The sequence below is a fragment of the Pseudopodoces humilis genome, chromosome 2 (genome assembly GCF_049639895.1).
Source record: "Pseudopodoces humilis isolate 2021_Gansu_Grassland_sample_001 chromosome 2, ASM4963989v1, whole genome shotgun sequence".
In the NCBI taxonomy this organism is placed as follows: domain Eukaryota; kingdom Metazoa; phylum Chordata; class Aves; order Passeriformes; family Paridae; genus Pseudopodoces; species Pseudopodoces humilis.
Genome location: NC_142201.1, coordinates 78,759,882 through 78,778,300, shown reverse-complemented (window position 1 = coordinate 78,778,300; position 18,419 = coordinate 78,759,882). Strand labels below are relative to the sequence as shown.

The window sequence follows — 18,419 nt, the reverse complement described above, 5'->3', positions numbered from 1 at the left end:
AATATGTGGAATGACCCCAATCCTCCCAAAATTTTCACTCTCAGATTAAATTGGTTTAAATTTTGCATCTTGGATCTAATGTGCAAACTCATTTGGATTAAAGCAAACTTTGAACTTTTTAACATTCACTGCATTTTCAGAATGAATGATTTTGGTTTTTTTTTAGCTTTCGCTTACTGGGACTGTTAACAACAATTTTCAAGTTAAAAATTGCCTTCCGAAAAAGAGCATCTAAACCATTCCATTGGCCCTTGTGATGAATGCTTCTCTTTATAAGGAGCTCACATGTGTTCGATATGAAGTGATACCCTTGTAAACTACTGGTTTTGCCACATGTGTTTTCTTTCACATTGCTGTACACCATGCTGTGGGTTTTTTTTTTTCCTTTGGGTAAAAGTTCCTTGACTGTGTTCTTTTATCTATTTGTGGATTAAGGAATTCTTGTTTCCTGTTGGTACAAGTAAAAAGAACCATATTGTCCCACATAATCAATCATCCCTGCTATGTATTTTAGGAAATGCTCTTCAAATCCATACAAGCTAAAAAACATCTGGACACAACAGCTCCCAATGCAATCACTATCAGACAGCAAAATGTAGTAAAATATATATTAGAATATTCATTAGGTTTTTTATTTGCTTGAAATCACAAATTATTTTGGTCGGTGCAGAACACAGGCGAGAAGGGTTGATTATTACTATATGCAGGTTTGGATTGGCATTTTTTCTTGATAATTCACTGTAGAGTCTTACACATTCCAGGTCATAAATAAATGGAGGGAAATACAAGTTTTTTTTCCCTTTTTAGGATTTAAGTTGTAAAGTTGGTAAAGTAATCATGTATTCCAATAACTTCAAGCTTTCCGGTTTATACTGTCAGAGAAGATCACAAATGGAATGAAAGGGGCATTGATTTTGAAATGTGTCTGTTGATGAGAATCTTGGGTCTGTAAGTCTCCTTTGCTTTGCAGGGAAGGACCAGGTAATCCTGGTGGACAGCAGGTTAGCACAAAATGAAACACAGGAAGTTTCATCTGCATATGAGGAAAAAACCTCTTTTATGTGAGGGTGACAGAGCACTAGAGCAGGTTGCACAGAGAGATTGTGGAGTGTGTCTGTCTAGAGATACTCAAAACCTGCCTGGCTGTGATCCTACACAGCCAGCTGTAGGTGAACCTGCTTGAGCAGGGGTTGGACTAGATGAGCTCCACAGGTCCCTTCCAATATCAACCATTCTGTGCTTCCATAATTCTGTAATTCTGTGATTTATGTGTCTGCCTCAGAGATCTCAATGAAACATGCCAAATACACATTTTCCAAAGGATTCCCAAACAGATGGGGAAGTGCTACTATTAATAGCAAAAAGAAAACAAATTACTTACAGGAATTTAGATTTAGTCATCAATATAAGTTAATCTGTTCTTTCCCCTGTATTGCATGTTGCTTGAAAAAATAGCAATCTTCAAGATTTTAGGGGCTGAAGATGCAGTAGAGGGAAATTTGTGTTTTACACTGCTCCAAGGCTTGTGAATGGGGAGTGGAGGGCAGGCTGCGGAGAAGGGAAACAAAGGAGCAGGGTGTCCGGCAGAAGTGCAGATATCACCACATTGTAAAGCCCACCTGGGAACAATGAGTGGAAGGGGAATTGGATTCTAGTGGAGACACAGCCCTGGTGGTCAAATTGCCCCTTTGAGCTGCTGCTGAAACCTTGCCCATCGCTGGCTCCCGGGAGGCGCGTTCCTGCCGCACATCCACGCATAGGCTGGGATCCAGAGCCAGGCTGGTCAAGCTGTGCTTGTTCTTGTGGCAAACTGAGAAATGTTTTCTAAAATGCCTGTCTGTCTCTGTGTAATTAACCCCCTGGGGAGGCCTTAATTGCCGAGACAGCCGTGGTTTCCCAGTAGTACAGTGTTTCCCTTCCGGCTCTGTTTCATACCCTTCTTCCAGGAGTCTGTCTGGTGTAAAGGAGTGCAAACTTGGCTGCCTTTGAAAGGCTCTGATTAGTACTTGACCTAGCAACCCTTGCTCCCTTTGCCCAGTGTCTGTGTGAGGCACTGACAGACCTTTCCTGGATACAACTTTTTAATTATTTATAATAAGCCTGCCTTTGACAGAGACACTATACCATGTAAGTACCTGCCAGTATTTACTTAGAAAATTTCATTATTAACAGTATTTCCACTTCTTTCACCAAAGCTGTTAGGAAAATGAAGTGATATAAGATAGCAGATGTTAGTCACTGTAGCTATGTGTAGTGCCAGGCCACCTCTTGTGATGGCTTAGAGTTGTTCTGGAGTTGCCTGTCCCTGTCTATACCAGAGGAAACATGAATTATCAGCAAGGACTGGATGTGTATTTTTAAAGCTTCCATGCTTAGGAAAGGTGAATCTAAGTGACTTTCCTTGTAAGTTGCATGAGAATTCTGTTGCAAAGTAAGTATTGAGGTGAGATGTGTGTTTCTTCTTCATTCCTCCTTTAATGGTCTTGTTTAGATGTATGGACCTGTGTCCACATGGAATTTTTTAATGGTACCTCAGGCTGCTGACACAGGACACACTTACCAAGGAGTATGTTCCAAAGCGAGTGCAGAAACATGTCTCGACCCTGATCCAAAAGGTGCTTGAAGAAGTCAGAAATTGACTTCTCTTTATAATCACTGAGATTTTCTATTTGCTTTGGTGATATTTTTGGGTACTGCTTGTTTGTTTGTTTTGGAAGGAGGGAATAAAAAAAAGAATTGTTTCTCCTAGGTTTTTCATCGATTGTGGCATTGTCAATTTTTTTTTTTTAAGCTCCCAAGTTGAGGGCTTAATTTTTTTCTGACACATTTATAATGCCTTGCAAAGCTGCAACTTGTATTCAGTGCTTGTTATCAGGTGGAATTTTGCTGCTAAGGTTTAAATTGGATGTCGCTGGATTTTATACAGGATGGTCTCTTGCTTTAGTGGATTCTTATTAATGCAGTGGTTCTGCCTGAAACGGGAGGAAAATGACCACCTGATTACATTACTTTCTCACATGAAGCAAGACAAAAGCATTTGTTCTATTTCACAGTCTTTCTCAAATATTTTGTAGTTAGGATGAAGTATTTAAGTAACAATCTGAAAGAGGAAAGGTAATCCTGAGAGCTTTGCAAGTGAATGAGAATAGTGGTATTTTCAAGAGAGGTGCAAGTTTATTCTCCTTCAATAATTGAATACATCATCCTCTTCTTTCCTTCTTTTACTTCCTCCTTCTTCAAGACATGTCTTGTCTTGTAATAATTTCTATGTTAACACTTCATATTCTCTTCTCATATTATGCTAATTTACTAAAAAGAAGAAGCTAGAAGTGGAGAATGTTAGTGGAGTTTGAGCTATGGAGTAAAAACCCTCTCAAAAACAGTCTGTCATTTCTTTTTCCGATGATAGTTTCTGTAGATGCCTCCTAATGCTGGCTGACAGTTTTACAAACTCTAGTGATTTTGCTATGTGATTTTATTTAAACAGCTGTGGGAGTGGTGGAGGTCCCATAATAAGCATAAAAATTAAACCATTTCATGCAGGATCTGCACCCTTGCATGGTGTGAGCTTATTCTGAGATGCCCAGAACATGAATAGTTCCTGGTCTGCTTTCCAGTGTACATGGGCAGCTTGATGGGGGAGGATTGTTGAATCCAGGCTGCAGTTCATTGACTTGTGCATTCAGCCCAGAGAGTGGATCTGAGCACGTTTTCTCACCCTGAGCACTTCCTAAACACTCTGTTGCAGAGGCATTGTTACTCATGCTTCCAACACAGAAAGCCTCTGCAAAATGCAGCCACTGAGCAGTTCAACTTGTTGGGAATTGCTGTGTCAAGACCTGTGTTTAGCAAAAGAATGAGCCAGAGGAGTTACAGGCTTCAGTGTGCAATTCTAGCAACAGTCTTTGAAACTTCATGATTGAAGGGATGAATTGTCTGTAGGGAGAGGTGACCTCTCCATCCTCTTGATAGTATACAATAGGTTGGTGCTTTTAAAGTACTGAGGCTGTTTAGTCTCTCCCTGATGAGCACATGTGCTGTGGGCTCTTCAGACATTTAGCCAGTTTTGAAAATTGTATCCATAGTATCTGTTTGTCCAAAACACTGAAACAGCTGTTTGAATTTACCACTGTAGATTCATTCAGAAAATATCTTTTAACATTTGTCACAGTGAAAAACCTGTCTATTCAAACTGTCTCTAAAGAATAAAAGTAGCTGTTAATAAGCATGGTCAGAACTTTAAATCTCTTCATAAGTGACAAAGCAAGTGAAGGCAATAGGTTTAAAAATAGTGTTACAGCAGCCTTAGCCTTTCAAGGTCCAAGCCATGTACCCTAATTGAGGAAGAGGAGGAGAAGTGGGAGCAGAGTATTGGCTTAGTGCAGTTAATTTTTAGCCCTCTTAGTGCTATCAGAATGGTAACAGTGCCTCTCAAGTGCCCTGCTTTTGTCACAAATCAGAATACACAAGCTTCATCAATCTTCCTGCTGCGAAGCTTGAGCACAGCACTGAGAAGGATGGCAGTAACAGTGCAAGGGGTTGTAATGAAGACAAATTGCTAAATCTGATGTGAGTGTCAAAATACAGGGGCTGAATGAAACACATTGGTTTCTATTTACTGTAGGTACACTAAGAGTACAATAAACTGTGTAACATGGTATGTGTTTATATGCAGTAATTAGAGGGAAACATGATAATCTGCTGTAATTGGAGCCTTCTAAAAAGAATTCAAATTTCCACTCATTTAATGGGGAGTTGTAAATGTGAGGGGAATGTTGATAGAGGGATTATAATTTTATTCCACTTGGAATTTGGTCCAGAATATCACTGGGGAAGTTGCTGCTGTAAAGTTTATGGCCACAGTTTGCAGGGGAGGAGTTTAAAAACTTGCAAAGTGGCATTTAAAAATAGCTCTACCTCTCAGTTCTTCCCACAAACATCACACTGGTGGCTCAGCATTGGACCAGCCTGTGTTCTCCACCATCCTCCTCTTTCCCTCCAGCATCTCCCACACAAGAACTTAACAAATTTGTTTTGCTGTTGAGCCTGCTGAATTAGGCTGTAGCCTTTGCTAGTGGTGATGCCTGAAGTCAGTGGTCCTTTGTGAGAAACTGCAACATTTTCTGAAGAATATAGGCAGCTGTGTGGCAATATGCTCATGTATATTTTTACAGGAGAGGTACAAAAGCTGAAGTTCACTGGGTTTATGTAGTTGAATAGTGCTCTACAGCACACTGATTGCTTAAATCCTGGATTACAAGTCTGTGTAAGCATTTGTTTCATGGTTCTTTAGCATTGCCCACATTTGGCAGAGAAAGCTGCATTTTTTTCTCAGTGACATGCTGGTGATGGTGTAAAAATGAGGCAGTGTGTCTGATTGAACATTTTGTCTGAGGTTTAAATGGCTCCAAAGGCACATGCCTTTCCCTTTTTAACACTGAAACCTATCAGAAAATGCAAGGGAAGTTTAAAAAATAGGTAAACAGCCTCTTCTTACCAGCTTGAGTTTGAAAACTATTACTGGTTGTGATTCCTGGAAATAAGAGAACTTTTAATTATTTCTAAGACACCTGAAAGTGTTTCTAGTGTGACGGTTTATAGAGGCAGCTTCCTAAAAAGACAGTGAAAGATGTATCAATGTCATCTTCAAATGGTGACACGCTGAACTTTAATGTCAACTTCAAAGTTAAGGGTGAAAAAAGAAAGGAAAGGTATAAAGAAGAGAAAGAGGGTGGGGAGGAAGGAAAGGGAAGAAAACAGTTCTAAAGAAAATCAAAACCGTGTTCATCTCATATTACCTGTCCATGGGGCTACTGGCAGAGGGGAAATCCACCTGGCCAGTGTGGTGGGAGATCTGGCAGAGACACAAGGTCTGGGCTGAGGAGGCACGAACTGAGCTCACTCACCCCATGATGCAGGTTTCCGTCCAGCATCCTGTGTTATTCTGCTGCCATTTTCAGAAATAGCCAACAACTTTCCAAGGGCAGGAGGTGACTGGAGGCTAAAACTATCCTTCAGAGGCAGATTTACATATGACATTGCACACTGCTTCTCGTGTGTATTTGGGCAGAAAGTCTTACACAGCAAAATATGGGAAAAGTCCTGGCGTGATTCATCTGTCTGCAGTGACAAGTGGTGTCCTCAGCAAGATTGCTGTCTCTAACTTACATGATCTGGTAAGATGAAGAATTATCAAGTGCATCAATGAAAATATTACTAATTCCATTGTTAAGTGAGTGGTCTCTGTGCAAGAGATATGAACAGAATTTTAAACAGCAAAATAATTGAGGCATCATGTTTTTACAGATTAGTCGCTTTTATTATTACAAATTTCAATAGCTCCCAAATGTCCCATTATTTTAGATAACGTCTTGAGAAGTAACTCAAGTAACAGAGCCTAAGCATTGGGAAAACTGAATTTAATATCACCTTTCTTCATGCATGTGGAATCTTAATTCTATTTACTTATTAAATAAGAAAAAATATATTTTTATAAATTTAAAATAATGGGGCAAATTAAGCTTGGATTGAAAAAAAAAGAAGAAAAATAATTGTGTGTTTAAAGTCTTTAGTATTCCATGATAAATTCAGGTAGCTGTTGGAAAATGCGCCCACAATTCTGATGACACAATATATATACACCAGAGGAAAAGGGCAAGAATGTGTCTGTGTATATCAAATAGTAGCAGTGACCCTCAGATCATTTCAGCTATTCAATGAAATACCAATAGCCTTGAGAGACTGGGTATGCAAAGAATGTCTGTGACACTTCCATAAAATTTGTAGACTTTTAAGTCAACCCTCAGGATGCTTTGTTTACTTTTTTGCCTTATGCTAATGGCTGATTTAAATCTTTATTTTTTAGATAATAATTATCTCATTCTTTTAACTTTCTCATGATTAATTTGAGTCTCTTAAAATCGTTTTGCACATGCTAACACCAGGATGATATGAAGGACAAATACACTACTACTGATGGATAGTTCCATCAGTGCATCACTTATGTCAGAATATCTGATTCTGGCCTCTTTTGGAGAGTGTTTAAGCCATTCAGCTAATCTGATACTGTATGGAAGTTCTTACATGGCAGGAGTTTATTCCAGCATTAAAAATCTCACACTTGTTGGATTAATCTATTTTATTGATTCGGGATACCAATAATAATGAAGAAAAGCAGTCTTCTTTTCTTTCTTTAATGAGCTTCCTAAGTAAAATATCTTCATAACTCAATATGTAAAACTAGGGTTTTGTTATGAATGCTTGATGATTACAGGAACAAGACAGATAGCTTACAGACCTTCTATAGGTATAATGTATGCTTGTGCTAATTTATTTGGTATTGAAATAAGAAAGCAGAGCTCATATAGTATTTATTCCCTCCTCAGCTCATGGAAAAGATTTGATTTTCCCAGTTCATTGACATATGACGAGAGATACGCCATCTACAGTGGAATACTGCCCCAAATATATTTTTTACTAAATCACATTTCATTGGACAGTGAGTCTGCTAGAAATGGGCAAGGAACAATTGGTATTATGATCCAGGATAAAAAACTGATTTCCTATTTAGATGAAAACCCAGTATCAAGGTACAGATGATTTTTCAGGTACTCATTCAGGTTCATGTTTTGAAGCATGGCAAGATCAGAGTCATTCAGGGCTGAGGCTTTGTTTCACACACTGCTGTCTGCCATGGTAGTTGTGTTTTGTTAGACAAATCACATTTCTGATTGCCTAGAGTTTTGCTTTAGTCAAGGAATTATTTGCATATATCTGACATTTGTGGAGGGAGTGAGGTTATATTGTAGATTTTATGAATCACTGACCTGGACTATTGGGTCATGAAATGAATAAATTAATATCTGAAAAGCACAGCTCTTCTGGCTTTTTCACACTGGGCATCAAATGCATCTTTTAGGATTTTCCTTGTAGACCCATGGCATTCTAGCAGCAGGTCTTGGCTCTAAGTACCTCAGCATGGAAGGAGATATTCAGCATATAGACTTTGAGTGCTATTTTATCAGGCATTTTCCAAATCTTTAAAAGGCATAACAGAAAAGATGCAGTTGTGCCAGGAAGGAAATCCAGCCTGCAGTCAGCCACCCTGCAAGGTTCTGAGCATCTCCTGGGACCCTAGGGATGTATCAGCACTTCCTTGACCCTCTGGACCTAATTAAAATCTCACTGGACTCGGCATCATGGAGTACTGCAAGAAAGTTACCTTATGATTAACTAGTGTTATATTAAGACATTGTGATGTCACTGTGGAGAGAGGAAGGTATTATGCTGGAGGCTAGTTCAATTCCTTTGCTTATGCTGAGTGGTGTGCTTAGTCTGGCTTCAGTAGCAATGATTTTCCTAAACTTATCCCTAATAATCCAAGGATAAAAGAATTAGACATTGGTGCCCATGGCTGCATTTCCCCAGGTGTGTTGGAAATGGCTGAGTGAATACATGAGAGAAAACCAATTTAAAATACACTCAATACCTCTCTCTTCTCTTTGCAGAACTGTGAGATAGCAGAGCATTAGATCAATGCAAATGGGTGGAAAAGTATTAAAACATCAAGTTTTATTGCATGCTTTGAAAATTAGGTCTGCAGCCATGTGTTAAATGCTGTTGAAACAGAGAGAGATGTATTAGTGGTCTTCCTTCTTGTTTTATAAATCATTCCTCATGCTAAGCTTGTGTAGGCAAATTCTGTGGTTAATCTGTATCAAGCTTTTCTTTTCAGTCAGGATTTACAAGTTTGGTCTAATGTTGCTTTCTCACTGAGGGATTAGCTCGTAGATTAGCTCAGGGCTAACAGTTTTTTTCTTCACTGTATGTTTCTTAAGATCTGTAGCTCCCTTTTTTATGGGCTGAAGCCCACCTACCAGGCCCAAATTGGTCAGATATACTCTTTCAGGGTGTCTCTTTTGCCAGGCTCCGTGCTTTGTGAAACAAAGAGCCATTGTGCAGGGTGCACTGCTTTGCTAAATCTTCACATTTTTACATGAATGTACCAATGTTTTAATCTTCTGCCGAAGCCACAGGAAATCTTTCACATGATTTGAATTTATTTTAGATATAGAGAGCCTTTGTGTTATGTGAAACATGTCTGCTTTAGTGCTATATCATATTTTTTGTAGCATGTGTAATACCCATCAGCTGCCAGACCGTTAATTTATGTCTGTAATGTTTGAGCACACAAACATGCATGCACACACACACATTTTGCAGAGGTCTTATTTTCCTGCCTTGATAGCTAAGACCAAGCTGAGAGTTGAATTTAGAGCAGGGGAGCATCTTCTTCCTCAGTTAGGAATGCATTGCATCTGGACTAAAATCCTTTCTGGGCATAGGAAATCCTAGTATGCCTTTTAATTAATCCATCATCTAGAAAAATGCCCTCAAACGAGATTTGCATCCATTTGTTCTTTCTCCCAGGGTGATCTGTTCTCAGCTGTTCCAAATTCAGGCTTGTTATTGCTAAAAAAAGTTGAGTTAGGGATTTTTTCACAGTAACTTTACTCGCCACCACCACTTATATGCTCAAAATAACTAACCTGCAACACCCTGTGTAGGGGTCCCAGCACTAAATCTCCTATTCTGTTGTCTAGAGTGGCCTTTGGGTTGATTTTGACACACATGTTCTGTCCTCTGATTTCAGTTTTGGGTTTTTTTTTGTCTTTTCCTTCTTAGTGCTTTTCTTATTCAGGGATTTATAATTTCCCATACTGATGATACATAAAAAACTCAGCATTCCACATAACTTCCCCCACCAGTCCATGCACTTCATGAGAAATTTTTCCCAGTTCACAATGAATACACAACGTTTTGTTTGAGCCTCATCACATCTCACAGTCTTCTCACTGTAGCCTGTAATGTCCTTCAATATAATGTATTTTCCCTCTTTTTCTGATCTTTCAGATCTTTCCCACATCACCACACCATTTCTCTACCATATAATCCTTAACATTCTTCTTGATCAAGAAAGATACACTGAACAGGATAGAAAACTGTCAAGTAAAATCATGGTAGTTTGAAAAAAAAAATTGTCATTTGGGTTTTTTTTTGTTTTGTTTGTTTTTTTTTAAATAATTTTTTATGGCAAAAGTGCATCATTGTGTGAAGTGTGCTGAAATAAGATTGGAGTTTTTAGCATAATTTGTAACATGACACAAATTAAAGTATTTACTAGATATCTAGAGATAATAAAACCTCCAATCGGGTTGAGAATCAGTTTACTAAGCATAATTGACACTTTTTTTCTCCCTAAATATATTATCACAGAACATAAGAATCATAATGTTTTTCTTATCTGACTTCAGCTTGATAATAATCAGAGACCAAACAGTTATTTTGCTTTTTATGAAGATATGATTTAAACAGAGAAGTACAAAGGCCCTGAAGCATCAAGTGCAAAGAAACCGGCCCTCCAAACCAGTAATTTTCTTTTCACAGCCTAACAAATTTCAGTTGTCAAGAAACAGATTAATCTCATCATTCGCAAATGTAATATTGCTGTTTGCTAATCTCATGATACAGAGACATTGAAAATGTTATCATAGCAGTCCTAAAGTACATTTTATGGTTTGGCAAAAAATAATACTTTCTTTGGCAAGGAATATGCTAAATATTCAAAAGCAAGGATTAACATTAGCACTTGAGAGCAGAAATGTCAGAATCAAAAGAATGAGTTATTTTTTCTCACATTCCTTGGGAGAGTAAAAAATACAAATATTGCTTATAGCAGTATGTCGATTCATGGCTTTGACTTTCCTGAGACCCAGCATGTTATCCTTAATCCAGATACCAGTAAATAACTTAATATTTTTTTCCACAACCTCAAATATATCTGGTTTTCCCACTGTATCTTGTTTTCTTCCACTGTTCTTCCAGATAGTTATTAAGGTGTTGTATAAACTATAACAAATGTTCTTAACCCTCAGATTGTTATTTTATAGACTTTATTGGGAAAAAAAACCCAGGGAGAATACAAAAACATGGTCTTTATATTGCCACACTTTCTTTAAAACCCCAACACTTGACCACGGTTTAAAAAACATTAGGAAAATTTTCACAAAATCACAAATTTTAGACCACGCATTTTAGCCAAGCAGAGATAATGCATTATTATCTGATACATCAAAGTATGCATGAAATGGCATGATTTCTGTTGACTGAGAGGGACAGAAGGCAGTGAGGGATGTCTGTTAGCTTGGTCTCAGTAGACCATAATTTGTAGCAGAAGAAATCAAAATATTAACTGACACGTGAGTTTAATTTGCATTTACTCCTTATCCTCTTCACCAAAACCCTGTTGTTCAAATGGACCTGCACAAACTCTCTCTCTGTGTTTGCTTTGGACATATGTTTGTGGGATTGGATTGAATACTAAAGCTTGTTTCTGTCTTCTCCACTGGCATTTACCAGGTATATGTACAGTTAAGGATCTTTCACTGTTTTTGTTGCATCACACTAAATACTGCCTGAGTGCCATCTTCTCTGCAGCACCTCAGCCAGGGAATGACATTTAAAAAGTAAAACAGTACTTTCTTTGAATGCCTTCTCTTCAGCCATTCAATCCTCATAATATCCGACTCTCAGTGTGAAAGTATCAATTGAAAGCTGTGGTTTTTTTTTAATAAAAAGAAGTCTGAAGTGTACAGAAGATGTGTTATTTCTGCAGCCCTGGGAGGGTGCCTGATGATGGATCACAGTGGTGACAGGATGCCCAACTTCCAGCAAGCTGCTCAGGTCCCAGAAGAAATCCTTGCTGCTGCAGCACAGTGGTCAGCATGAGTCAGTCATTTATCCTTCTTCCTGACAAAGCACATTATCCAACTCAGAGCTGAGGGCTGTTTTTCAGCTCATTCAGTTCTTGTGGAGCTAATTTGGTGTCCCTAACCTCTCGTCCAGGCTATAGCTGAGAGCTACCTCATGACTTCCTAGCTTGAGACACACCCCTGGTTTCTCTGGAGTGCAATACGCTCCACTAACCTTTGAATGCCTAAAAGGTAGTAGCTGAATAAATTACACATTTGTGCTCTATTTTCTAGAGGTTATTGAGAACACATTTACCAGATCTATGTACCAAAACAGGAACTGTGCTTAAACTTCACTTGATTGTCAAACTGCCTCACTAAGCCTGTAAATCAGTTTTACGTGTTTTGTCATATTAATAATCTGTGGATTAAATCTGCTCCTCATACTCCATTTCTAAAACTGGATGCACTTTTGGAGAACAAGTTTGTTTATATTCTGCATGGAATTTCTCAAAGGGAGCAGTGGCAGCACCTCTAGGAAAGTGGTAGTGGTAGCCGTAGCATTTCCATCGCACCATCGTGAGCAAACATCTGCAGTAGTGACCCAGCACTGACCATGGGGATTAGTGCATGGGGCTGGCATTATCTGATTTGCCTGTGCCAAGGGATCATGCCTTCTGCACTGGTCCTGACAGGATGTACTTGTGCTTTTCAGGGCCTCCCATAAATCAGGAGCTTTCTCATGGCTATTTCCAATAGAGCACCCTGCCCCTTTAGCACCTCCTGAGAGTCTCAAAAGCAAAGCAGCTCCTAAAACTTTACTTTTTCAATCTTTTCTGCTACAAACCAACAAAGCAACTCATTAGAGGGACCCTTTCTGCTTCCTCCTTTCACTTCCTTCACCTAGTGAGGGCTAATTGGAGGTCCATAAAATGAATCCAGGGAAACACACCGCCTTCTCTCATATATCAGCCCTGCACTACCAAATTGGGCATATTGTCTCATGCAGTGTTTTATTGTTCCCCAGACCACATTATCGGGGAGGCAATCTCACAAAGGTTAATAGCATTATTTGGTTGTCTCTCCATCTGACATTCCTGCTCATCACTCTAAATCCAGACATTTCAGCAGTCACTTTAGGTGCCTCTACTGCCCTTAATTGGGTGCTGCTTCCCACAGACTTCAAACCCAGTTCTATAAATTGTAACTACTAGTAGCTGATTGTCCCTGCTCTTAACTTTTATTTCACAACTGGGAAAAGTATGTGTGGGTTGATAACACCTGTCTTTTCAACCCCACTCTTTGACATTTGCAGTCCAATTATCAGTCACCTTGGCCATTTGTTGGGTCTTAGTGTCCTCCCGTTGGTATGCTATGTGTCAACACCTACCCCATACACTGCCCTAATGGGAAAATAAACAGTAAATTATGAGACTGTATAAATCCAATAAAGAATGACTCCAGAAACTATGGAAGTGTAACTGAGGTGTTTGATGCAGTTGATGGTATCCCAGGCTGGAATTGCTGCTCTGTATTTTTGAGTGGCACAGCTTATTGGAGTCAGGCAAGGTATCTATCTGTTGAGGGCCATGGTGCCCGTGCTGTAAGAACGTGAACCTTAAGGGCTATGCATGTTAAGATTTCTGTATTACTTCCTTGAATCAATGGTTGTCATCAGTAGAAAGCAGTAAATTTATATTAATCATTCTTGATTAAATACTGCCTTTCCACAGATAAAAAGTATGCTTCCTAAGCTCTACTCACATTTTACATTTTACTGACCCTTTGCACAGCAGTGAATGCCATCCTGTGGCTACAAAACCCAAATGCATGTTAAAGACTAATTCTGCAGAAGACTCAAAGTGCTAAGAATATTTTAAAAGTTGCAATCTTTTAAAATTCCTCCCGCACTGCAGGAATAGAATACCATCTTATTATTATTCTGACACATAAAGATCCCTTTCCAGGACTCCAGGCACTATGCAATTAATTAATTATAATAGTATTAATTGATTAATTAATATTAATAACCTGAACATTTTAATGCGTTCCAAGTGTTACTCTGGGAAATTAAGGTTTTGGGACAGGATTTTTTTCTTCTCAACACATTTGGGATATTAAAACTTGGGGACAGCTTTTCCTGTTGTATCGTTGCCCCAGAATGACTTTGTTCCCATACACACACCTACTTATTTATGTTGGCAGTATGGTCTTGACACATTCTGAAAATTATTCGTATGCATCACTGTTCACAGGATCACTGGCTATGTGTGTAACAGATTGAACCAACACGAAAAAAAAAAAACCCATGCTGAAGAAAATAATTGCATGTGAAATTACTGTTTCTTTAAAGCAAACAAAAAATCCCACATTTGCCCTGGGTGCTAAATAGAGTTGTTCCCAGTCAGTTATCAGGCGTGCAGTGGTGATGCTGCAGTGGCGCACCTTCGCTCCCCTTCAGTGAAGGTTCACAGCTTTCAGGTACTCCTGCAGCTCAAGCCCAGGGCTGGGCAAAAGCTCAGTGAGAATCAAAACTACTGAAATGAGGTTGTTGAGTTCTGGATGCCACCCCGTTCTCACCAGAGTCAAGGGGAAAATTCCCATTGATTTCCAAGTCTGAGGGTTTCACACCTTCCCTACCATGGAGGTGTCCGTAATTATTTGGCTGCTCAAGTGACATGAGATTGGTTCATTAGGGTAATATTTGTCTTTACACTTGCCTTTTGTGTCTCCAGTTCTGCAGATATGTACCCCACATGGCTGGGGAGGCTGAGACTATTCTCAGGTGTTTGTGGTGATCTCTAGAGATTCAGCAGAGCTGAGAAAAGAGCTAAACTGGCTTAGTGAAAAAGAGGTTTACAGTGAACCTGTCCCTGAAGGTATGCCTAGTGTGTGTCAGGCTTGTCTAGCAAGAAAGAGCAAGGTTTGTACTGTGTCTGGTGAAACAGAGTCCTACTGCACTCATCAGGGGATGATAGCTCTCATTCTTTATCACCAGAACAGTTACCTGAACTTCAGTTTCACATCTCTGTACTGGATGCCAACACCTAAGCCCATTTTTCAGGTTGAGTTTTCCAAGATGGAAAATCAGTGTGGAAAAAGTAAAAAAGGCGATCGGTCCAAGAATGTGAGTTTTACTTCAAAATTGGAACCTTAATTTTTTTTCCCCATGCTGATTTATTCTCAACCAGCTTGTAAAATTGACCCCATGCCAATATAAATTGGCTAGTAGATATTTACGGGACATATAAAATCAAAGACAAGTAGAGGTTGAGATAATAAGGCTTGTCTGTATTGCCTATTAGATGGAAGTGTGATTAAATATGGCCTAATTAATGCCTGTTATCTGTTCAAAATTGATTTGTAACAGAAAGTTGTGAAGTAGGCATCAAGAAGTCAAGTAGAACTTTTTATTACTAAAATCAAAGCATTTATTGGTGTGATTTACTTTAACCTGGTCTGCCAAAAACAGGATGATATTGTCACTAAAAAAATCTGCCTTGGGAAGAGCCCCAACAACCAGGCTTCTTGCTCATGCTTATCTCTTTCACCTTATTTTAATTACTTTTCATACTGATTTTCTGAGAATTTTTGTACTATTTTGTAAGATCTTTTAAGATGGAATCCTCATCTGACTCCAAAAACTACTTTATTCAAATATGCATGAATAATTGCAAAGATATTGTCCTGTAAGTTGATTAAAATTTTACTTTCATCAAGCACCTCCTTGATAACCAAAGAAATGACTATCAAATAACTTGAATATCACAAAAAAAATAATATTTTAATTTTTTTTCCATTTTGATTAATGGAAACAGTCACTGCAATCTTCCTGGGTGACTATTCAGTGAACAAAGATAAATTTCTGAGGCCTGAACCATACATTTTTCTTTTTTTATATTTAAAATATCTCTAAAGGATATTCAAAAATTGGGAAAAACCTGTATCACTTAAAAGTCTGATTTATACACTTTCTACCCAGATACAAAATCAATTTTTTATTCATCAGTTTACTAACCAGTAAGCTTTATTTTGAACATAAAACTGCGGAAGCTTCATGTTTTACTGTGAAATTTAAATGTCAGAGGCTACTCGTCAGTCTGTTGGCTGTAAAACAGTCTTTGAAACGTTTTACCTGTGTGTGTGTGTATGGAGAGCCCTCATTTCTTGCATATTGTAGAAAAATAGTGTAAGATGAAAATGGGGTATTTTCAGCATTACTGATGGGACATGAAGGCTTTTATGTTAATATTAATGGTTCTGTCTTTGCCTGCTTTGGTATTGATCAAAGGCTTGTTGGTAAGTGATGAGTTCAAAGACAGGGATTTTTCTGGGAGGAGGGTTTGGGAAGTGGACTCTAAATTTCTATCTGTAGCAAAATTGCAGAATTCATCACCAAAATTGTAGTTGCACTATGCATGTTCCTTCAGGGACCAAACATCTAAGTAAACTTTTCCCAGCCTGGCCTGGGGAGCTGGCATGCCTCTGTTCCTTTTGCTGTCTCATTGCCGTCACTCACTGCTGTTTGCCTTTTGGGGGTGGGTTTGTTTCCTTTTGGCGGTTCATTTTAAACCCTGATTATTTCAGTAGCCCTCTTCGTAGCACAGATGCACAAACAGTTTATTGGTGGGTGGAGGTGGTTGCAAATGGATGGCAAGGGAAGAATGTTTGGAGGAGCTGGAGATGGGGCTGGATGCATCTTAATCTGCTTTTTGGCCAGAGACAAGGTGGTGTCATCCCCTGTTAGCACAAACAAGTGCTGCTTTGGGGGAAAAAAATAAAGTGTTACCTTTCTTTTGACAATCCATGGTTCTGCTTTATACAGCAGCATAGAATTTGGATGCAGTGTACCTATAAAGTAAATAAATTTAAGGAACTACAGTGTATGTCTTTCATCTTATTGCTGGCCAAATACACATTTTATCTCCTCGGTAACAGCAATATTGTTTTAAAACTGACCATCACAGAGCCTCAACTGAGGATGTTTCATCCAACATCAGAGGGCAGTGGAACTCAGCATGACAAATATCGCTTAGAACTAGGTTTTTATATTATAATTTAGGACACAAGATGATTATTCCCTTTGAAGACTGAAAGTTTTAGTTGAAGTTACTGCTTTGTTCTAACAGAAGCTTCTGCCACAATATTTTTAAGGGCGTACAGAGCAAACTCCTTCACACTGTGCCTTTCCTTAGAGGACCTTCAGCAGCTTGTACCCCATTAGCATGGGGCAGTGCTGCTGGCTTACTGCCAGATAGATGGGAGGCTATTGCCACACACCTGCTCTGAATCTGAGAGGTTCTGCTAAAAGAGTTGGGAGTTAATTCCTCATCAGTTTTGATGTCTGGGTACCCGTGCTACAAACTAACATGGCTGCACACCCAAACAAGGGTGAAAAGTAAATGCTGTTGAGTAGTTAGCTCCATGGTAACTAGTACTATAGCTTGATAAAATTTTGGCAATAAATAAATCAGCTTGTATTTTTTGAGCAGGGTGCATCTGTTGATAGTTAAAACAACATAAATTTTTAATACTAGGAAAATATCTTGGAAGCCTGGATAACATACTCTGTCTCTATTAATAGCCAGAATGTTCTTCTTAGATGATTACACATATTAATTGGTCTAGTATGAAAAAATGGAAGTTTGGAGATGTGTAACAATCTTCATCATTTTGGGGAGACTGAAGAACGTGTTTGGTTCCTGCTTATAGTGAAGATGAGAATCAAGTAACTTTTGTGGATAGAAAACGAAGAGTAATTGAATCTTTGAGAAAAAAGCAGTGTGCTGAGCTTACAAGTTGGTGCACACTTCTTTTGAAGCACAAAAACTGAGAGCTACTGTATTTCCTGAGTGCTAGGATAAGATTCTTGGAGAAGGGCATTATATGTAGAGGTAGATCTGATAGAGGGGAACTTATCAATATTTAATCACAGGTGTTTCTTATCACAAGAGAAGCAAAATCCACAAATAGCTGAAGTAGATATTGAGGTATGAATCAGATTAAAATTGACATAGAGACTACTACTAACATTAAAATGCATGCATATCTTGATTTGCAAGCTTTATGTTATTTAAATCTGCTTGAAGTGAAATATTCTCACATTTGACTATTCATTTTCTGTTCACAAAACATTCAGATTGTAATCTTCACTTCCAGTAGGAGCTAAACACCTTCTTCAAAGTTTACTGTGAAGATCAATAGGCAACTTTTATCTTCTTTCTTGTTTAGGGGCTATGATGGTAGTTAAACTTCAGTGATAGGTTGTTCCTCAAGAGGTTTCATATGCCTAAAAAAATTATTTTTAAGTAATTGCATATCATACTTTATCTTGTTTGTAAGGTGTCAGTCTGAAGGTGGGTAAATGTCCTTCGATGGGCATCAGGGGACAGTTTAAGAGTGTATTCTGCTGCTTTACAATTCTTTCTTCATTATATATTTAGCAAGATTCATTACTGTAGCCTCGTGAGCAAAGAGTGGAAGCTCATTATGTACTCAAAAAGACATTTACAATTGTTGTTTGGAGACTGTGGTTGACTCAGAAAAAGTCCTAGTTGAGCAATGCTTTTTCTTGCCAGAGGAGTTCCACTGAATCTTTATGTGACTGTATACTGCAGTTAGGCAGTAGAGGTAAAGCTTTTCTATTTAATTCTGCCAATGGAAGAGGCA

At 38.6% G+C, this 18,419-nt stretch overlaps 1 protein-coding gene across 6 annotated transcripts in view; it reads left to right on the top strand.

Moving 5' to 3' along the window:
- Positions 1-18,419, top strand: part of FAT3 (FAT atypical cadherin 3) — a 396,115-nt gene that overhangs the window by 265,712 nt on the left and 111,984 nt on the right. The window lies entirely within an intron of this gene.